The sequence below is a fragment of the Micropterus dolomieu genome, linkage group LG05 (assembly GCF_021292245.1).
Source record: "Micropterus dolomieu isolate WLL.071019.BEF.003 ecotype Adirondacks linkage group LG05, ASM2129224v1, whole genome shotgun sequence".
Classification (NCBI taxonomy): Eukaryota; Metazoa; Chordata; class Actinopteri; order Centrarchiformes; family Centrarchidae; genus Micropterus; species Micropterus dolomieu.
The window spans coordinates 1,652,369-1,675,984 of NC_060154.1; the positions used below are offsets into that span (position 1 = coordinate 1,652,369).

Consider the following 23,616-nt stretch of genomic DNA (forward strand, 5'->3'; position numbering starts at 1 on the left):
ACACACACACACACTGTGGTGGTGCAGAGCACAGGAGACTGTTGCTGTTAAAAAATGCACATCCTGCTCTGTTGCACAAGCTGCTGCCACTGCTGCATGGCAGACAAAGTGGGTCAGTACTCACACACATACACTCACACACACACACAGAGTCTAGGGACATTCGCAGACTTGCATTCATATGTTCTCTCTCACTGTCTTGCTCTCTTTCTCTCTTTCACTCACTCGTTTACAAACACATATGTGCAAGTACACACTCAGCAATGCCCCAATGAGAGCGTTTGTCTTGCGTTTGGCAATATTTGCTCCAGCTGTTCCATCAGTTAGAGTCTGTGAAGAAGAATGCATGAGAGAGGGGCAGACCGAAGACAGAACTGCAAAGAAACTATAGCAAAAAATATTGAGGAGATAGGATGAGAGGAGTAGTAAGGCAAAGGAAATAAAAAAGAAAGGAAAGGAGAGGATGAGAAAGAATGGGGGAGAATAGGAAACTAAAGGAAAAGCAATGAAAGAGAAGAAAGGCAAGGTTAGGGGAGGAGAGGAAAGGATAAGAAACAAAAGGAGACAAAACAAAAGGAAAGGGAACTGACAGAGGTAAAAGAAAAGGAAAGTAGAGGAGAAGAGAGGAAAGGAAATGGAAAGGAGAGGACAGAATACTATAGGAGCAAATAATGGAAAGGAAATGGAGAGGGAGATGGGAGTAGAGGAGAGTGGAGGAAAGGAATTTAACAAAAGGGAAGAAAAGGGGGAAGAGAAGGCGAGAGGAGAAAATAAAGGACAGGAGCATAAAAGACTAACAATAGAGGGAAAACAACAAGAGAAGAACAAAATAGATTCTATTTCTGCAATCTTCCCTGTGTTCAAAGCGTGTTCAAAGGCAAACACTGATTATTTGCCAAATGAGCCTCTTGATTATCTTACCATTGTGTAACGAAAAGGGTGCTGATGGCAGTTTCATCGCTGTGTGTCCAGTATTTAATTAGATCACAAAGATGCCTGCTAAAGCTTTAGCACCCCAAGAGACCATAAAAACTGGTGTTGCATCATCTCAGAAGAACTACACATACACTTTGATCCCCAAACAACAGTGTGTGTGTGTGTGTGTGTGTGTGTGTGTGTGTGTGTGTGTGTGTGCCAGGAAAAGTCGCTGTATGTCTCTGAGGTCCAGGAGGAGAAGCAAAACAACTAATACACAGGCCCCCCTCCTGAAAGACAGCACTGGCGATGTAGAATCAGGTGTGATGACACCACACACACACACACATGGTGTATACATGGTGTCATACACACAGACACACATACAGGCACGTGTAAATAAACACAAGAGACAGGAGATCTGCCAGACATGAACACACTTCATCCTGACACGTTCGGTTGCACATTACACCATCACTCTCATATCGCTCTCCTGCTTTCTGTATCAGTCTCTAACACACACACACACACAAAAACACAAACACATGCACACACGGTTGAACAGGAGCAGCATGGAAGCCAAAAGTCCCTTGTCCTTCCAGAGCCACCTGTCAGCAAACAACAAAACAATCTGGTTTCATATCAATCACAAAATGGATGCACACTGGTGTTTCTGCACCTAGCATGGGACCTACACAGACACACACACACACACACACACACACACACTAGCATCTCCCCAATAAACATTTCTTGGCCACATAATTTAGGTCTAAATAGTAAAACCCCACTGAAACCCATAATAATGAAACGCTGTGATTCCCTATTTAGACAGGAAGAAAGTTTCCATTGAAAACAGCACTGATGAAACTCTTTGAAACTCTTTGATGTTTAATAACGTGGGTATTTAGTCGGTGTTATAAAATGTCTATCCACAGAATCCAGTACTAATGAAACTCCTCGGGCTAGGGGGAAACTGTTCAGCTGCACACAGTAGGTCACAGACACAACTATAGTACAAGTATTATGGATTCAGTGTTACTTAAATAATGGAGCGAGGGCTTTTTGGTCCTGCAGGAACCAAAAAGAAAATCAAATACAAAAATGCTTTGTGTGGCGTATGTGATGTCTTTGTGTCCCTGAATGTAAAATATAATTTGTTTTTATGTGAAAATCCCACCTTTCTCTCTACAATGCCATTTTAAAATTTTTTTTCTGCACTGAGGTGTTCTTCTTCCAATAAAATATGATTAAATTATTGGGGGGATGAAAGCCAGCCCTTTCCAGCAGATTAAACCTAACTAAACAAATTTTCAGATGCCAAATCACCTTTTTCATGTCACCTTGTTTCATGCAAGAATGCAGACACTTAACATCAAGGAATTGACCATTTATAGCAAAATGGAAGAAAAAGCTCTGCACTTTAATGCAACGCTCAAAAGAGGATTCTACTGGGACAACTAAACTAAACACATTGTCCTGCACCTTAGCTTGTTGAATGAGCGACCAAACAAACATTTAGTGCACTGCTAACGTCTGTTTGCAGGCTAAATAGCCAATTAGCTGCTCAGCTTCAGCACACTTAGGCTATATCCACACAACTACGTTTTTACATTTACATTTACCTGACACTTTTATCCAAAGCGACTTACAATTACTATACATGCCAGAAGTCACACGCCTCTGGAGCAACTAGGGGTTAAGTGTCTTGCTCAGGGGCACAATGGTGGATGGGTCACAGTGGGGGATTGAAGCTGGGTCTTTCACACCAAAGGCATGTGGGTGCGCCATCACCACCCATCTGTTGTTTAAAAACAGAGTTTTAAAATGAAAACAAACTCCATCCACAAGGAGATTGTTGAGTTGCTGCATAGTAAATGCGGCAACATGCACAGTATAAGTGTTATTTGCACAGTCCAAAGTATTTTGATAAAAATAGCATCACATTTTTGTTTTGCATGACTTACAAGACGCAATCAGGAAGCTAGATGTGAGTGTCTGCATCATCATTTTTAACATCCTCTGTTTTCACCTGTCTGCACTAAAATGCTGCCCTGGAGTTTTAAAACAAAAACAGGTTCAGAACAATGAATTACTTCTCACCTCTATAGCGAGAGACAGGTGTGCTGGAGGGGGACAGGTAGGCAAAACAAAACAGGGTCTGCACCGTTTTTAAAATTCTCTTTAAAAAGGTCTGTTTTTAAATATAAATGTAGTAGTGTGGATGCAGCCTTTACAGCATGTGACTGTACCTGCAAATGTCACTTGGGTCTGGTTAGATGTTGGTGTGGTTCTCTCAATACCACTCTTCAATACCCCTAACAACATGCTGTGTGGTAAACAAAAGTTTGTTTACTTTGTCTCTTGTTCCCAGCTCAGAGCACATGCTGCTATCAAACCAAAAACAGACACAAAGACTGAGACAAAAATGAGTATTTCTGATGTTTTCTCAAATAACTTCTTTTAAATAATAAAAAATTTAATAATAATTAATATTAACAATACAGTACTGTGCAAAGGTTTTAGGCAGGTGTAAAAATGCTGTGGAGGAAGAATGTTTTCAAAAATCAGCAACCTCACCTTGTTAGCTGAGTTTGGCTGTTCCTCATCCAGTTGCATTCCTCCTACACAGCTGTTTTTGTTTCAGTTAATGATTGTGTTTCAACCTACACACTGGATTTATGATCATTAGCACCTGTTTGGTATAACTTTTTAATCATAGACCTGACACCTACAAAATCCCTGACTTTGTGCAAGTGTACCTAGAAGAACTGATGCTCTTTTGGAGGCTAAGGGTAGTCCACTATTGATGTGATTTTGATTTTTCTTCTGTTCACGCACCACTAGCATGTCTACTTTTGAAAGCAATCTTACTTTACAGCATTTTTCCACACTGACCTAAAACCTTTGAAGAGTACAGTACATGTAAAAAAGACGCTGACATTGTTGATTGCAAAAAGGGATGACTAAAAGGAAACACAAGGTTTTGACCGCTGCTCTGTGAATGGTCATACAACAATGTGTCAACTTAAAATCAACTTGTATTAACTTTTTCTCAGAAAAGTCTCCTTTTTTAAGAGTTGCTAGAAATGCATTAATTGGCACATCTGAAGAAGTAACATAACTGCAGTTCACTTAGTACTCATTTCCGTGGAGATGCTGTTTATAGATTTATTCTGTGGTGGTAAGAAAAGTCACTGGTAAACGTTTCTCTCCAAATTTTTTAGCAATTTTTCTGTCTTTCTTTCAATCTGGTTAAATCTTTGTCTAGTGGAACCCCAGCAGGCAGTTAAAAAGCATCAAGAAAAAAAGCAGCTTGTCTGAGTCTGAGAGGTAAGGTTGGCTTAATCCATCAGCTGTTTAAAATTACATTTCCATCACTCTTTCTTTTCTTTTTTCCCTTCTTCATGTCTGCAGAAAAGATGGAGTTGGTGATGTGACATCCTGTCCTGAGTCTGAGTAGAGACAGACTGACATTACCAATTAATTCTTTATTTTTTTACCTGCCTCCTCAATTGAGAATTGCCTTCTTCATTCTATCACTTACCTTCTTGCTTTTTTTCTCTTCATCACACACTTTACATGTTCCTGTGTTACACCCTGCCTGCCTGTCTTTCACCCCCATCACCACCCCTCTGTCATCTGATCAGTAGAATTAATGGCTTTATTTCCATCGTATCGCCATGGTGATGAATCATGTCGTTAATCATCATATCGCCAGGGTGACGGATCATGTCATTAATCAAGTTTTTTTAGGGGGGGTGCTACTGCAGCATGTTAAAGAAAGCAAACCACACATTGGAGATTAGCAATTAACACTCTCTCGCTCACACACACACACACACACCAGAGGCACCCAGCAGAGTTGGAGCATAGCCAGGGAGTAGAGTGACTTCATTGCTGTTGGCTTAATCAAACTGTCACTGGTAAGATCAGAGCATACACACATGCAAGTCCATACACACACTCATGCCATAGACCGAGAGAGAGAGAGACACAGAGAGAGAGAAGCTTTGGCAATATTGTTTTTTTTGACATTCATGCCAATAAAGCAAATTGAAATTGAAAAAAATGAGAGAGACGGAGAAAGAAAGAGAGAGAGAGAGAGAGAGAGAACTAAACCTGTAATTGCTAAACTGAATGGTCATGATTGCATTCATTCTTGTTATGTCAGATTCAAAATGTAAACTTTTTGATTTTGACGCATCCAACCATTCTTGGGAAATATCCGCAAGTGGAACGCGAACTAGTTTATTTTTTGGGACAGTGAACTTCAAAATTCTAAATTATGAACTATGAGTGTGAACTAGTTCATTCTCTTGTGATGTGTGAACTTAAACAACGCTGCAAGTAGACATGGCCTCATATTGAAATGTAGTTTTAGTATAGTAAGTAGGAGGTAGCATTGCAAGTTCTGATGGACATAAATAGAAGTAAAAAGTATGTACAAATGCTGTACTATGTACAAGCAGTGGCAGCTGGAGCAACACAATAAACACAGAAAATTTCTGAAAGGTACTTTTCACAAGACTCATTTGACTCAGGACAAGTGCCCACTACGAGATGGCTTATTTAGTTGACCAAGACCAGTTTTATGAATGCACGTCAGCAGAGTCATTATGGAGTGTTGTTGCACTCCCACTGGGAGAAGGCTGACATACACCCCTCTGTAATTGCCCCTGACTACATCTGGGATGACCCAGTCTTTGTCAGACATATTTGATATATTCATCGGTGGCCTTCTAATGTGAGCATGCGAACAAGCTGAAGTGATTGACTTCAACAAGGAAATTAGACTGTACAATGAGAGACAAATAATTTCTGTTGGGTGCTTGGATTTACGAGGTTTTCTCAGGTGAACCGACCGGAGGCTTCTGCAAACATTCAAGATGATGGGTGCTTTCTCCTCTAAGAAAACATGAGCCATCTCCCCCTCCTTTAATCTGTCTTTCCTTTCTGTTTCTCTCAGCTTCATCCTGCTCTGTCATACATGCTTCATGTGTCTCACTTTCTCCGAACCACTCTGACTGTCTGTCTGTCATGCATGTGGAAAAGTGCTATCAGATCTATATGCTAAGATCAAAACAACAATCTGCCCCCCCCCACCCCCACACACACACACACACACACACACACACACACACACACACACACACACAAACACAGGCTTTATTTCCCTCAATGATCTCAGATGAATTTCATCTGAGATCATTGCTTCATTAGTAAAGCTCTAGTTGTTCAGATTGATTTAATTATCAAATCATCTATGCAGTCTGTGCTCGTGTGTGCATGTGTGTGTTTGAGTGGGTGAGACAGAGAGAGATTATGCAGTGATCTTGGCTGACATTGATCAGCCTAGTCTAATTGGGAGCATCTAGCCGTGTAATTGATTCTGCTACACTTCACAACTAGATGAGTTTAGCAACATCAACAACACTGATTCACGCTGATGAACAGCACTACACTGAACCAAACTGAACCAAACCAAACCAAGCTAACCTGATCTAAGGCCAGAGAACACTGCACGTTACATTAACGTGAAGTCTCCAAATCTGACTCATTGCATTACACTAACAAACATTTTTGGTAGCACTTTATAATAACTACACACTATAAAGCATTAGTTAAGCATTAGTAAATAAGGAATTCATCATTTATAAAGCATTGTTCATACTTTAATACACATTAGTAAGTCATTTATAAACATAGTTATACATGTTGTATTCTTTATTAATAAGCTCATCTATAATGTGCTTTATAATTGTATTTTCATACTTTATACATGATCGGTTCACTATTTATAAATGAAGTATTATTTTAATGACAACAATGCTTTATAAATGCACATGCTGTCCTCTTAGTTTTAAACACTGTACAGCTAAAGTTAAATAAATTTAACATATTTTATATTGTATATTTTGTGGTTCTTGACTTTTGCAGTACTTGTTTCATCTTTTCTCTTACTATGTTTATTGTGACTGTACAAAATTATGAAAGCAAATTCCTTGTCTGTGAACCCCAACTTGGCAATAAACCAATCTTCTTCTTATTTTTATAATTACTCTTTTGAATGAACTAAACTACTGTTAAGAATCTGGTGCTTTTTTTTTTTTTTTACCTTTGAGACCATCCCAAGCTGGTATCTTGTGAATAGAATGTGGACAGAATGTCTGATGCAATGTTACATAAGTGCTTAATGCTGGTATATTAGCAGCCACGTGTCCAAATGTCACAGTCAGACGTTTGGGATACGCCTGGAGCTTTCACTGTGTTCATCATTTCAGTGTGAACATTTGTGTATGCCTCCATGACATCCAGGAGTCCATCCAAACATTGTTCCATGCATACACATACTGTAAATATATGTAACAGATTTTCAGCTGTTACCAGGTTACGGCATCTTCAACCTGTTGCGGTAGTAGAGGATAGTTTGAAAATGTGGTTTAAAATCTCAAGGATTACTCCATAACATTAAAGGTTAGTCAGTGTGTAAGTTTTAGTGGCATCTAAGGGTGAGTGTTGCAAATTGCAACCAGCAGCTCATGGTGCATTCACATGCTCCTCGGATGGTCCCACTTCCCGAGTTATAAAGTCATTCTTACCACTTCTTGGTGTGTTCATGTGCTCTTAAGTTGGATTGTTGAATCAACATGGACTACGAAGATGTGTTGGATTATTTTGTCCCTTTAGGCTACTGTAGAAACATGGCAGTGCAACATGGCGATGTCCTCGTAAGAGGACCTGCTGTGTATGTAGATAGAAATGGCTCATACTAAGGTAATAAAAACATTCATTATGGAATTTATACACCACTGAAAACATAGTTATGAATATATTATATGCATTTCTGTCAAGAGATCCTGTGTAGAGCGGTGTGGGTGTGGTTTAATTAAATTTGAATGACAGAATTCTGTTACTTAAGCAAACAACCCACCCACTGCCATGAGATTTTGATTCAGATGTTTCTAAATCCTAATTGGTGCACGGACGTATACATTTAACACACCCAAAATCCAGAGAATATTCCTGATACAATACAGTCAATTACAGTTTATACATGTAACCGATTTCAAGTCACCTCATCTAACTGGGAGAGAAAGAATGACTCAGCAAAAAGAAAAGACAATGACAAACTGGGGAATTGCTAACTGTACTGATCTTTCGGTAAAAAACAACAACTCAAAACTGGAATATGTCAAAGTGCCAGTGTTTACATCTGCTTTGCATGTTTGGAAGAAAATGCTGGAATTGCATCGTGGTGATGGGCAGGGAGGACTGAAACTGCCTTTTGAAGAGGCTGCCATATTTATGCACCTGGTCAATTTGAATGAAAAATTACCTGGGAAGGAGCTAAGTACGTTGGCAGGTCAGCATAACGCTGGGAAAATGGTGTTTATGTGAGTGCCAACTTCAGTGTGTGTTAATCTGTGTGTATGTGTGTGTGTGTGTGTGTGTGTGTCCTGAGGATTAGTCATGCTCCTCTGCCTCTGCAGTACTGCCTTCTTCCTGCCTCACACACACACACACACATACACACACACACACCTGCATCCATCTGGCCAGTCTCCTCTGATAGTGGAGGTGTGAAACAGAGAAAATCAGTCGACTGAGGGAAACAGAGAGGGAAAGAAAGAGCAGTAGAGGGACATGGAGGGGGAGAAGGAAGTGGGACGAAAGATGGGATATTAAAGAGAGATGGAGAGGAGGATAAATTGACGGGGAGGAGGAAGTAAGGGTGAGAAAGACAGGAAAGGTGGGGGAGAGAAAGAGTGGGAGAGTGATATTAAACACCAGGGAGCTAACTGAGCAAATCCACCTGCCCACTCTTTCTTTTACGTTGTGTCTCTCTCTCCCTTTTCCCCATTTTATCCCCCTTATTTCCTTCCCTTTCCGTCTGTCTCCCTCTCTCATCTGCTTCTTCTCTCGCCTCCTACTCCCCTAATTAGCTTCAAATCCTCTTACATCTCTCGCTCCGCTCATCTTCCTCCTCTTCCTCACAGTCTCTCCCCACTTGCACCAAAAAATCAGGTTGACCTTAATGAACAGATGAAGAGAGGAGGGAAGTGATTGCTTCGAGGGAGCCCAGAAAAGGCTGGATCAGCGCTTTCTGGATCAGTGTTTGTTTACTCAGGACTCCCCCATGTGAAGCTGTCAGTGTCTTTTTGCCATTTTTTTTTTCAGAGGCAAAACTATTAGGCATTCGGATAATTTGGAAGTGTGTAATCTTTCTCTGTTTTTTTTAGAGGAAGAGTGGGAGGGGAGCTGTTATTGTTTATGGTATTTCCTCAGTGTTTGACAGCGTATAGTGACACGAAAGATGAGAGAGGGTGGGGTGGAAATGACACACATCAAAGATCACAAGAAAGATTGAATTCACAACATATAAATAGGCCTAATGCGAATTAATCCAATATTCAGTTTTCTTTTGGCTATTTTTTTTTGTCCACCATCTCTTGAGGAAAATATTTGCCATCAGTACGAGCAACATCTTTCACATACACATCATTTGATCCAATTGTAATTATTGCCAAGTATTGATTAGAGCAGCTTTAAGGTGCTCTCAGAATGGCAAATCACCACAATAAGTTACTAGTTAAAACTAACTAGTTACGTTACTCGTTACGTTACTATATTAATATCACGACCCGCTGCCCCCAAAACAAAGCAGTCTCTCACGACTTTTTAATTAATATCATATTCATTACGGCAGCAAGGATTATGGTTTTTACAAAAGATATATAGTTTCTATGCGCCATCGTCTGAGATAAAAAAAAATAAAGCAAGTAAATCCCAACTTCTGAACTACTGTTTTAATGGAGTTATGTAAACTGAGGTTCAAGAACGGGACCACGCCTCCCTCACTTATTCTACCACCTGTGCTTCATTCAATTCCTCCAATCAACCACCCCTACTTCACTCATTCCATCCACCTGTGCTTCTCAAATCCAGTCACATGCACTCACGTATATAAGCCGTCTAACCCGTCTCCTCTCCTGTTTCTCAGTTCTCACATCCCTCCCACCCAAACCCTGCTTGTTCACCTCTTTTAATGGCCAGCATGGTGGCCCAGTGGCCAGCACTGCGGCCTCACAGCAGAAGGTCTGAGTTTAGACCTCTCTCAGCCCAGGCCTCATGCATGAAAGACATGCACGCTAAAATCCATAATTCTGCCTAGTAATCATTTCGTCTTCTTCTACAACAGGAACCACAGGGGGGTTCATAAGACCAAGCTGCTTATCGAGACGAGCCCCCACCCTGAATCTCGACCCCTCGGGTTCCTAGCCACTCCGGCCACCAAACCCTAAACAACCTGCTCGACCCCTTCATCCCTCTTCACTCGACCCCCTAACCCCCTCATCCCTCTTCTCTCAACCCCTTTTCATCCCTCTTCTCTCGAACCCTTCATCCCTCTTCTCTCGACCCCTTTTCATCCCTCTTCTCTCGAACCCTTCATCCCTCTTCTCTCGACCCCTTTTCATCCCTCTTCACTCGAACCCTTCATCCCTCTTCTCTCGACCCCTTCATCCCTCTTCTCTCGAACCCCTCATCCCTCTTCTCTCGACCCCTTTTCATCCCTCCCCTCTCGACCCCTCCTTCCATAACTATTCATCATAATAAACCACTATAAAATCTAACATTGGCGTTGTCTTTGTTAGTGAACTGCACACGTATTCATAAGAGCAGTATTCAGTATTTTTACCAAACGTTATGTTGCTTAATGCCACTTTCTCCTAAATAATCCAAGCATCACTGGCTGCCAGAGTTTCTTTCTATAAGTTTCACATTGCTGTGCTGCTTCAACAGATGCTTCGATAAATTAAAAGTAGAATTGTTCGCGGTTGAACGCTTTTTGCTGGTCGCACAAAGTTTACAACGGATGACAATGTTCTTTGCATTTTAGACTATGACACAATAATGGTGATACTTGACAGCTGTGGAAAGAACACCTCTCTCCCTTGTTGTCCATTCTTCCTTTTAGCTTTTTGGCTCAACAGCTGACTTGAACAACATAAGGTCTGGTGCCGCTGACCTGCCGCGCAGTCGCGTATCACGTCAAGGATGGTGCATTCATAACGTAGTAACACAGCATTACTTACTTACTTAGTAACTGTAATAATATTACTGTTTTGGGAAAGTAATCCATTACACTTCTAGTTATTGGGAAAAGTAATATTATTACAGTGATGTATTCCTGCCCAACGCTGATGGCGTCACAATGCCTCAGGGAACAAGCTGATAGGCCTGACAGCAATTTGTGACCAATAAGTAGCGTCAACCCGTTCTCACTCCCAAGTCCTCACATATGGACGCATGGTCAAGACCCATTGGCATCAGTTTGTAACGCAGTAGGGAGCCCCTTAGCATCATAGCACTGGGGGAAGCCCTGTAGTCTACCTTTTGAACGCTTACGGTAGGCGTAGGATATTTAACCGAAAGTCAGAGTAAAGAGGTGCCGTTCATTTTCGTGTGAAATAAAATGTCAACATTGAATGTTTTATGTAAGATACATAAGTTGCGTATGTTATGCAAGTAACGTTACTTACCATAATCTTTTCCTTAACCTAACCAGGTACTTTTGGTGCCTAAACCTATCTAAAATGCAATGTTTTACAACGTTAACAATATGCTGTTTTAAAACTGTGACCTTTTGCAACATACTTTTCTTTTGAAAGTCCAACCAGACATTGCATATTTATTGTTGCTAACTTGAACGCAGAGCCCTTAACGTCAAAAAACAAAAAAACTAAAGGCGTACCCAGGGTGTTAAAAAGTGACGTCAAGGGTTCTTGACCAAGTATCCATATGTGATGTGTTGGGAGTGAGAATGTGTCGGTAGCATCATTAAAAGTAATTCTAATTTTAATTTCTAATGACCAAAAATTTTGTTTTCTTTTTACAAACCTCTCACTCTTGTACAAAATTTCTCCTCAACATGGCTCTCAGTGTGTTATGTTTGTTTACCAACCTATAAGTACCACTCACATTGTCATTGGTTAGTTAAAAATTGATAGTCTGGTGTTTTCTTCTGTTGGAGAGAACATTTTGCCAGATGCTGTTTGAAAATCTGGCAAATAAGCTTTAGCGTCTTAATAAACATTATATGCACTCTAAATATCTTTGGCAGTTAGTTAAGAATTTGGGATTCAAATTATTCTTTAATGGCATGAGACTACACATCGCAGACAGGAAACTTCTAGTAAGCAAAGGCATGTTGAATTTGTTAGTCCATTTTGTTCCCTAGAGCTGTTGTTTTTCTGCTTTCTGTGGACAGCAGCCTAAAAGTGATGATTTTACACAACATGGAGACATCTTCAGCCTAGTTACAATGATTTTAATGGTCAAAACATTTTCCCTTTCTACTGAATCATCAGTAAACATCAGGTCTGTGTCAGTCAGTCTGAATGAAAGAACAAAGACTTTTACCAACGTTCACCAATTATAAGGATAAATCTGTTGCAGAACCAGCAGTTATTCTACTTTTTCCGCCAACATTTTGCCTAAATAATCAAAAATACACTGCAGCAACAGCTTGCAAATTTTGTGGATCTGCTATCCAATGTGACAGCTCAGACATGACAGCATTTTTGTATGGTTTGTACGCTCATCACTCTTTTTTGTTCATTATTCCCTCCACCAACACAGGATTCTTTGGCTTTTCTTCAGATCACCGACTGAAGTAGAAGTGGACGCAGCAGGTTGACAGAGAGAAGGGCCACATGAAAAGAAGGAAATTACAGAATAAGTCCTTCAATTCACAAATTCTGCCTTTATTTCAGACTGTTGGCTCAACCCGAAGTGGAGGTATTTCATTAAATTGACTTTGTTTATGCTGGAGTTTTGGCAGACATCTGCACTTTCGGGCCAAGCAGCATTCAGGGGATAGACAACAAAATGTAAACACTTGAAAAAGGGCCTAAACTTTGAAGTAAATACATCACCATTAAACAAAGTAAACACCTCAAAAGTAAATTACATTAGGTTGAATGCCAATATTCATCAACCACCAAAGGCTATATTTTGTAGATACACATTGTCTGTTTAGCATGTTTTCATAGAAATTATGTTTATATAATATATATCACCAGTGACATTTTGAGGGAAATGTTATTGCTGCCTGGTTTGTGTTCAGTAGGAAGTTTTTCCAGCAGGGAAATAAGTGCTGCATTCTTTTACTGCATGAAAGTTGTAGGAAGGTGGCCAGGATGGTGTACAAAGTGTAGACTTTTGACATTAGAGACAGAGGCTCGCATGAGTCCTGAGTGTGCTTATATTTAGCAAAACAAAAGCTTGTTCAACATTTAAAGGGGACCTATTATGCTGATATATTCTGTCAGATATATATAATATTACAATGTCAGATGTTCATACTAAATGTGGCCAAAGTTTCAAAAAATTAGGTAAATGTATGTAAAGTAATCCCTGTGAGCAACTCACTGCTCTGAATGCTAGGTTTTCAACATTATTTTCTTTCTTTTAAAGCATTATTTGGGGCTTTTTTGCCTTTATTTTGTGACAGGACAGCAGAGAGAGAGACAGGAAACATGGTCAACAGAGAGCAGGACAACACACAGCGAAGGGATTCTTGAGACAGTTCTGCTTGACATAGGTTGCAGTTTTTGGTAACTCAGGTAACTTGTTGTCTCATGTTGATTTGAAAACCCAAAACTTTAAAGCCATAAATGAGCATTCAACATAATATGTCCAACCTTTGTAGCAGAGTTTGTACTTCAGTCCATTTTCATAACATGGATACCAAATTTTGTCTTTTGGCATTTTTTAAACTCTCGCTCACTCTCTCCTCTGAGTCATTCTGTAAAGTGACTACACCTCCTTCCTCAGTCAGTCTGCAGAGTGACCTCACTGACGCCTGGCCAGTGAGATAAGCTCACACCTTTCTCGCCTGTCCAGCTCTCCTGCTCTCCTCCCTCTTCCTTCGTTCCACAAGATTTCTGGCTCTGTCTCTCTCTCCTTAGCATTTTGTGTTTCATTTTTCACTCTCTCTTCCCATCTCTGTCTCTTTTCTCAGATATTTTACCTTTACCTTTTTTTTACCAGTTCCCTCATTCTCTATTATTCTTTTTACGAGCCTCTCTAACAAAGTTAACATATAGCGGATCACCAAAGTGAAAAACACCACTGTTTGTCTTGCCAGGTGTGTGTGTGCATGTATGTGTGTATGGTTGTGTGTCTGTCAGATCGGGGATTTGTGCTGACTGGTAAGGGTAAAAGATTCATGAACCAACAAAGCTTGTCAGGGCTACACACACATACGGAAACACAAAAACACACGCACACACACTCAATTTTGAGACCAGGTGACTCTGCAGATTTTGCTCTTGGGGAGAGACAAATGGAGAGAGACATTTAAAGAAAATATATAAGAAGGAGAAAATGTAAGAGACTCCTGAGAAAAAGAGGCTGACAGAAAAAGAGAGACCTGGGTAAAGAAAAGGGTAAAAAGAAGAGACACAGAGGAAATGAAGACATGAAGCAGAAAGGTCTTTGAACTGTTTAATACATGAGGGATTCCTTGGCTGTGATGACACTTCAGAGGAAATACACACAGAAGAAGAGGGGCGGAAGCACGGCAGCAGAAAAAGACTGACTCGCCATTAACTGTGGTGTGCTTTCATCTGGTCAAATCTAGGTAATCCCAGGTTAATTTGCCAGCAGGTCCTGGTAGACTGATACATGCGATCAACAGAGTCACTCAAGATGACTCAACAGAGACACTCAAGGTGATGTTCTAGTTTGAGAAAGCCTTTGACCATGTCACATTAAATGACCAACAGTGATGGTTGTCACTCCTAACAACCCAACAGTTGGATTTTGTGCAATGTTTGTCCATTTTTTCTTTGATGTTTTTTAAGGGTTGAAGATGAGGTCATACATAGAAACAGTAAAAGAGAATAAAATATGTACTGCACATATTGCTTGTTTTCTTAATCATATCTGAAAATCCTTTATACCCTGTGGACACTTTGGTGGGGCCCACTCCAGAATACCAGAATCTTGTCTGACATTTAAAGAGATAATACTCTCTGATAATGTATTCTGATCTGGACTTAAAAGAGACCTATTGTGCTTTTCCATATTTTATGACTTATCTGCAATGTTATAATGTTGGATGCTCAGCTTGTTTCAGACAGGAAAAACATGGTCAAAGCTTTAAATAATGAGGTTAAAGTATTTAAAAGAAATCCATGTGAGAAAAAAGAGATTTCCTCCTGAATGCTCTGTTTTGAACAGCTTTTTCTACCAACTGCTCTGGTCTACGACACATGGAGCAAGATGGAGCCAGAATTCCATATATGGTAATTTGCTCGGCACAGAAACGGCACAGCAACGCTCGGTCTGTCTGTACCGCTCAGCGACAAGAACAGCCTGTTAACATTCAGGTCTTGGCCAATCAGAAGACAGTGGGCTTAAAGAGACAGGAGCATCTTCAGCTTGTTTCAGACAGAGGCTGAAATGAAAGCATGCATGAAGAGCCAGTATAAGACAGATTTTTTATTTATTTTTTACTTTGAATCATGCAAAGCTGCCATACAAGAGTCACAGAACCACACTATAGGACTGGAAAAGCAGGATAACAGGTCTCCTTTTAAGAAGGGAATGAAAAAATTTAAGTCCATTATTTTTTTTTATACCATGATCAAAGAAAACAAATCAAGAAAACTGAAAATGGTGATGAATTTCTAAAGACTTTTGGCTGATGATTGGGGACAAGAGACACAATACAAAAAAGAATGGTCATAATCAAGGCTGAGAAGTGAACTTCAAACGTGAAACGTATTCAGTGGAGTCCCCCTTTAAGGTATGTTCACACTGAAAGCAAAGTTAAAAGTATGCACTGCAAACCCAAGAGACACAGATTCACTCTAAGTGGTTCAAACTGAGACCAAAATGCATCCACTTGAGCAAAATATTTGCACATTTTATGACTTTTCTTCATGAATGAACAAACAAAAAGGAAGGAACCTGGAGAAACATACCAATACAAAGTTTAATGCAACAGTGGCCCTGGGTCCATTGTTGTTACATACACCACCCTGCTCTATTTATTCATGTCATGAATGCTTTATTTATTTAAAGGTGTATTTCAAAATTTATTGAAAGGTGCAGACCAATCAGAAACAAGTATTGTTGTGACAATGATATAACATTTTTATGCCTGTATATACAGCGCACAAGTTGCATGTTGTGGTGTGTGCACATCTGTGTGTGTAAAAGGGAGTTGTATATGTACTTGCATGCATGTAAATTATATGTCCAAGCTCTGTGTGTGTGTGTGTGTGTACTTGAGATGCACATCCAGCCCTCTGCCAGTTCACCCGACAGCAGCAGAGAAGCTCAGCGTAGCGTGAGAGAGCAAAGCATTATTTTATCTAAATACATTCAACTCCCTCTCTGTCTCTCTGCTCCTACAGAATCAATAGTCATTACACTCAGACTGAATTGATCTTTCAGTGCTGTTTGCTGATTCCTCGGACAAAACTAACACCAAACGAATCCAGGGCCCTCTGCACGAGTCGATGGTATCAGGTGAATGAATGTGAGGCAGGGGAAGTCGGAGAAGGACGGAGGTCACATGTAATAGGATCTGCTCACTTTCAGGACATTACATCGGTTCACTATGGTCTTTGTGTTTACCTGGTAAACCAGCATGTTGGAAACAACCAAAAGGTGGGACTAAAAGGCTGTTGATTCAGTCAGTGTTATGTGGTGGTGATAGAGGGATGAGTGGTGGGTCAGAGAGGAAAAGCTGAGATACAGATGAAAGGGAATGATGGAGAGGAGGTGTGAGTGAGTGGGAGAGTGAAGATGAATAATTGAGAAAAGACATCAAAAGAAATCATACCATGGCTTTTGAAAATCATCATAATATTTTCAAAAGTTTAAATATAAAGTAGATTCTTGCTAATGCAGAGGAACATTGCTTATTTCCTTTGTTTATTTTAAACCAATAAACCTTTATTTTTATAAAAAAACGACTTTTATAGCAAATGTCTGCCTTTTTTTATATCTACTTTTGTTTATAAAACATCTCTACCATGTATAAAGTCAAAAAGAACAATTACTGTCTTTATAAGAATAGTTAAACATTTAAGGAAATTAGTCTTGCTTCGGAGATTTAGATGAGAATACTGATACCAGTCTCATGTCTCTGTGTTTAGTATGAAGCTGGAGTTAGGGCGGGGTTAGCTTAGCTTAGTATAAAGACTGGAAGCAGGAAGAAACAGCTAGCCTGGCTCCGTAACAGCACTTTAAAGCTTCATAATAAAAATGCATTGCATTTGTTTAATCTGTAGACTACACAAAACAGAAATGTAAAAAGACTCCAGGAGGTCACAGCACGGATGGTTGTGGCAAAAAAATTATTACAGCACTTAACTCTTCTTAACTCTCAAGAAGTATCTTTGTTTGCAGATAAAACAAACAAGATACTTGAGCTTTAAAAAATGTTTATTTACTTTGGAGAGATCCAAGCTAGATTTTTTCCCTGTTTACAGTCTAGCTTTCCTTGCCTAACCTGCTAAGCTAGGCTAGTTACCTTCCAGCACCATACATGCTGAATTTAATTGCGGTCTTTGCAACACTAGCAACCAAGTGGGAAAAACCATTCATGTATAAGTGAACTTTGCATAGTCCCCGGTTTTGGTGGCCTGTCTCCGTCTGGAGCTGTCCCCTGAAATGTCCCCGTTTTTAACTGTGTGTTGATCATAGACTGTATAAGGTGTTAATAGACCTGAAATCAGATTTTATGTGGCCAGAAAGACTGGATAGCAGAGCACACAGATGTCGTGCTGAAAAGTGATCGTCCGCAGAAAATTGATTGCCATCCACAGGAGCGTGCACAGCACGTTAAAGCTGTGTTGCCCAGTCTTTTGACGTCTACAGCTGCTTTTATCTGGATCAAACAGACATAACGTGCAAATAAATCACTTTATGTCTGTGGTATAACAAAGGTTTGTCTTTGTGATACTTGAACATTTCTTTTAACAGAATAATCACAGTTGTGGCCAAATTAGTGTTTGCAGTTTATAGCATAACCAGGCATGACATTTAGCCTACGTGATCATAGGCAAAGCCTGTTGTTGCAGATGGAATAATGTTATGTGTTTGGTAGGCCTATGTCTAATATCTTTGTTTATATTTGGAAAACAAAATGAAGCCTATAATTAACATGACTTACTGCTTAGTTATATAAAATAAAGGCAAGACCTCTTTTGCAATTATCCTTATGACTCTACATAATTTAACTTTCTGTGTACTAACCAATCCAGTCCTTTTACCTGTTGAAATACCTTTAAATGGCCAATACAAATCATGTAATGCAGTATTTCAATTGCCAGAAAATTACTTATTGACTGAAAGCTAGATTCTGCGTCAAATGACTTGATTTCATTCAGAAGAGTTATATTTGACAAATTATAAAATTGAAATTGTCCCCCTTTTTTATTTCATACATAATAACATTATATTTTTTAATGACTACTACTGTCTACTGACCACCAAACCAAAAATGGCCACGGTTTTCATTTCAGAAATCTGGTCGCCTTAACTTTGCATTAAGAACTACAGAAGTGTCAACAAAGCGTTGACAACATGGCTGCAAAATCACCATTGCTGGCAGTGACATCTAATATTAATACTAATACAATGGATTCAGCAAAGTAGATTTAAAAGGAACTATGCACATTTGTCTGGTGTCACTTGTTAACTGTTCCAAATATGTAACACTGCACAAGTTGCTGATTTAGGCTACTTAAATGATGTTTCCAATGTAGCCTACAAGGCTAGCCTGAACACCCCCACTTACGATAACAGAGGGGTTTCCTGTTCTACCATTCTAGCGTCATTGGGAGATTGCAGTATAACACTGTGTTCAGTCAATAGGTTCAGACAGACAGCATGAAAAAAAACACAGTCTCATATCCTATTATTTAAATGAGATTGCTACGTAGACTCAGCAGGGGTCCCAGCACAGAAGGAGAGCTCTGGCAAAAATAAATGCAGGGTCATCAAGCAAATGTTTTGCCTGGCTCACTTTGTCTGCAATGCAGCGTCATCTGGCAAGGCCAATTAAAAACATGCAAGCACGTGTTCCTGGTAGATTACTCTGTGATGCGAATGTCATATTTCTAGTGTTTACCTCTGCAGTGTTTTTGGTACATCTGTTACTTAAACTGGACTTCACGGAACACAGTTTATGTCTCACTGGCATTTGAAACAACAAACCACGACCATTGCAGCCGCTTTTGTTGTTTTCACGCAGTGCTGCTAGCAGTCTGAACACCCACTAACACACAAACATGAGATTGATATAAATCTTCTCATCTTTCTCTGAAACAAAGCAAATAAGCATATTTGCTAAAATGTTGAACTATTCTTTAATAAAGAACTAACTCGGACTTCTGCAGAACTGCCGCTCTCTGTTTTACCGAATCCTGGCTCACTCAGCACATCCCGGTCAGCGCACTTTACCTGCCGTGATTTAATCTCATCCGTGCAAATTACGTAGGAGCTCCCGGGAAAAACAAGGGGAGGCGGCGGACTCTGTCTCTACATAAACAAAAGTTGGTTTACAGATGACACAGTGTTAAAGAAATCATGCAGCCCTCACTTAGAGACCTTATTCATAAACTGTTAAACTGTAAACGAGTTTTCCTCGTTTGTTCTGGTCGCCGTCTACATTCCACCTCAGGTCTGTTAGTGAGGCGTTACTACCAGTGTTACTCAGAAATTGTTATATATTACTAGTTACTTATTACTCCTTAAAAAGTATTAATAATATTACTTTACTTATTTCTGGATGATTAAAGTATCAAGGAAGGAAGGTAGGAAGGAATCAAGAAAGGAAGGAGGTAATCAACTAGGGAAGAAAGGAAGGAAGGCAACAAGGAATCAAGAAAGGAATCAAGGAAGGATCAAGGAAGGATCGAATGAAGGAGGGAATAAAGGAGCAAATGAAGCAATCAGGGAAGGAGGGAATCAAGGAAGGAGGCAACAAAAAGGGAAGGAATCAAGTAAGGAAGGAAGGAAGGAAGTATGGAACCTATGAAGGAATCAAGGTAGGAATCAAGGATTCAAAGAAGGAAAGAAAGAATCAAAGATGGAAGGAATGAAGGAGGGAATGAAGGAAGGAACCAAGGAAGGAAGGAATGTATGAATGAAAGAATCAATCAAGGACTGAAGGCATGAAGGAAGGAAGGAATCGAGGAATCAAGGAAAGAAAGAAGGAAGAATGGAATCAAGGTTGGAAGGAATGAAGGAGGGAATGACGGAAGGACGTAATCAAGGAAGTAAGGAAGGAAAGAATCAAGGAAGTAAGGAACAAATGAAGGAAGATATCAAGGAGGGAAGGAATAAAGGAAGAAAAGAATGAAGGAATCAAGGAAGGAAGCAAGGAATCGTGGAAAGAAGAAATCAAGGAAGTAAGGAACCAATGAAAGAAGGTATCAAGGAGGGAAGGTATCAAGGAAGGAGGGAATGAAGGAGGGAATGAAGGAAGAAATGAAGGAACGAAAGGAATCAAGGAGGGAAGGAATCAAGGAAGGAAATAATAAAGGAATCAAGGAAGGAATCAAGGAATGAAGGACGTTAAGACCCAAAGAATAATAATAATAACAATAATCTTTATTTGTAGAGCACTTTTCAAAAACAAGTTACAAAGTGCTTTAACAAGTGTAAAGACAATAATACCCAAAAAACCATAATACCTAAAAAACAATAATAATAATAAAGAAAAGACTAAAATACACGTTTAAGATAAATATAAAATTAGTAAAATACAATAAAATAAAAGGGATAAAATAAAGTCAAATAAGATCGGGAAAGGCTCTCCTATAAAAGTATGTTTTAAGAAGGGACTTAAAAGAGTTCACTGACTCAGCCGACCTGATTTCCTCGGGCAGGCTGTTCCAGAGACCTGACAGCAAACGCTCTGTCCCCTTTAGTTTTCAGTCGAGACTCTGGAACAGACAACAGACCTCTGCCCGAGGATCTCAAGGTACGTGCTGGTGTGTATGGGACTAAAAGTTCAGAAATATAACAAGGCGAGAGGCCATGAAGAGCTTTAAAAGTGATCAATAAAATTTTAAAGTCAATTCTAAAACATACTGGGAGTCAGTATAATGAAGCTAAAATAGGAGTAATGTGGTCATATTTCTTTGTTCTGGTTAAAAGCCTGGCAGCTGAGTTCTGGACAGTCTGGAGTCGATCAATAGATTTTTGGGTTAAACAGGTGACAAGGCTGTTGCAATAATCCAGGCGTGATGAGATGAAGGCTTGTATAATAGTCTCGGTGTCCTTAAAAGTTAACATAGATAGAATTTTTCCTATATTATTGATAAAAACATGATTGAACAAGCTTTGTGGTGTGCTGCTCGAAATTTTAATTACTATCAAACCAAACACCAAGGTTCTTTGCCACAGGCTTAATGTGATTTACTAGGGAACCAGCAGATGGCAGTATTTGATTTGCCATCTGCTGAGACCAGATGACCAGGATTTCTGTTTTGTCTGAGTTCAGCTGGAGGAAATTATTTGACATCCATTTTTTAACTTCACAAAGGCAGTTGTTAAGTGAAGTCAGCATTCCAGGGTCTGTGGATCTGACGGGCAAGTATATTTGTGTGTCATCAGCATAAATATAAAAAGAAATGCCATGTTTATGGATAATATGTCCAAGGGGAAGCAGATACAAGGAAAACAAAATGGGTCCTAAGACCGACCCCTGAGGCACACCATATTTAACTGGACAGAACGAGGAGACATAGTTGTTTACAGACACGCAAAACTTCCTATTTGACAGGTAGGATGAAAACCATTCTAGAGCAGTACCAGAGATCCCCACCCAGTGCCTCAGTCTGTCTAACATGAAGTTGTGATCAATGGTGTCAAAAGCAGCGCTAAGGTCCAGGAGGACCAGGACTGAGCACATACCTTCATCAGCAGACATTAAAAGGTCATTGGTGACTTTAAGCAGGGCAGTCTCAGTGATGTGGTACTACCTGAAACCAGATTGAAACTTTTTAAAATATTTTGTTATTTTCCAGTACAGTGAGCAGCTGTTTGGACACAATTCTTTCTAGAATCTTTGCAATAAAAGGCAGTTTTGAAATTGGTCTAAAATTTGGTGGGAGGGAGGGATCTAAACCAGGTTTCTTTAAAAGTGGTTTCACGCAAGCCGTTTTAAAATAATCAGGGACACAACCAGTAGATAGGGAGCTGTTGAAAACAGAGATCAAATGGGGCCCAACCGAATCTATTACTTTCAGTAAAAATTTTGTAGGTATTACATCAAGTGAGCTGGAGGACACACAGCTGGAGGACAAGTAAGAGGCATTTAGGAGTGGGGACCGTGTCAGGTTTAAGGAGTCAAAGTACAGGTTTAGCAAGGCGGTGCGAGATGCTAAACAGCTATATGCAGAGAGACTACAACACCAGTTCTCAAGGAATGACTCTGCTCCTGTCTGGAGAGGATTCAGACAGATCACCAGCTACAAACCTAAATCACCCCACTCCATGAACGACTCATGCCTTGCCAACAAGCTGAACCAGTTTTACTGTCATTTTGAAAGACAATGGGACAGACCTGACACCATCCCCCGTCACACCACTGACCGGCCACAGTCCACCATCTCATCCCCCACCTCCTCCCCCTCTCTTACCATCCTAGAGAGGGATGTCAACAGACTGTTCAGGAGGCAGAAACCTCGCAAAGCAGATGGGCCGGACTCTGTCTCCCCATCCACCACTGTCTCCGGTGTTCACAGACATTTTAAACAGCTCACTGGAGTCATGCCATTCAAAGCCTGCTCCATCATCCCTGTCCCCAAAAAACCACGGACCACGGGACTAAACGACTAAAGACCTGTCGCCCTGACCTCTGTGGTAATGAAGTCTTTTGAGCGCCTTGTGTTGTCCCACCATAAATCCATCACAGACCCACTCCTGGACCCCCTGCAGTTCGCTTACAGAGCCAACAGGTCTGTAGATGATGCAGTAAACATGGCCCTTCACTACATCCTCCAGCACCTGGACTCCCCAGGAACCTACGCCAGGATCCTGTTTGTGGATTTCTGCACCATCATCGCGGCCCTGCTGCAAGACAAGCTCTCTCAGCTGAACGTGCCTGACTCCACCTACAGGTGGATCACTGACTTCCTGACGGATAGAACATGTCTCTAATTCCAGGACCATCAGCACCGGTTCCCCTTAAGGCTGTGTTCTTTCCCCTCTTCTCTTCTCCCTGTACCGCTCAATGCTCTGAAGACCGTGGAGATGGTTGTGGACTTCAGAAAGAGCCCAGCCCCACCCTCTCCCATCATCCTGTGTGACTCCCCAGTCACCACTGTGGATTCCTTCCGCTTCCTGGGCACCATCATCTCCCAGGACCTCAAGTGGGAGCTGAACATCACCTCCCTCATCAAGAAGGCCCAGCAGAGGATGTACTTCCTGCAGAAGCTGAAGAAGTTCAGCCTGCCAAAGACAGTGATGGTGCACTTCTACACCGCCATCATTGAGTCCATCCTCACCTCCTCCATCACCATCTGGTACGCTGCTGCCACTGCCAGGGACAAGGTCAGGCTGCAGCGCATCATTCGCTCTGCAGAGAAGGTGATTGGCTACAATCTTCCATCACTTGAGGACCTGTACGCCTCCAGGACTCTGAGGCGAGCAGGAAAGATTGCA

The 23,616-nt window shown here is 40.5% G+C and overlaps 1 protein-coding gene and 1 long non-coding RNA gene across 2 annotated transcripts in view; one reads left to right on the forward strand and one right to left on the reverse strand.

Moving 5' to 3' along the window:
* LOC123971211 (urokinase plasminogen activator surface receptor-like) overlaps positions 1-23,616 on the forward strand; it is a 38,573-nt gene that overhangs the window by 1,071 nt on the left and 13,886 nt on the right. The window lies entirely within an intron of this gene.
* On the reverse strand, positions 4,250-4,539 carry LOC123971212. Its single transcript, XR_006825146.1, has 2 exons — positions 4,463-4,539; positions 4,250-4,370 (listed from the first exon to the last, which is right to left on the reverse strand). It is a non-coding gene; the product is annotated as an uncharacterized LOC123971212 (long non-coding RNA).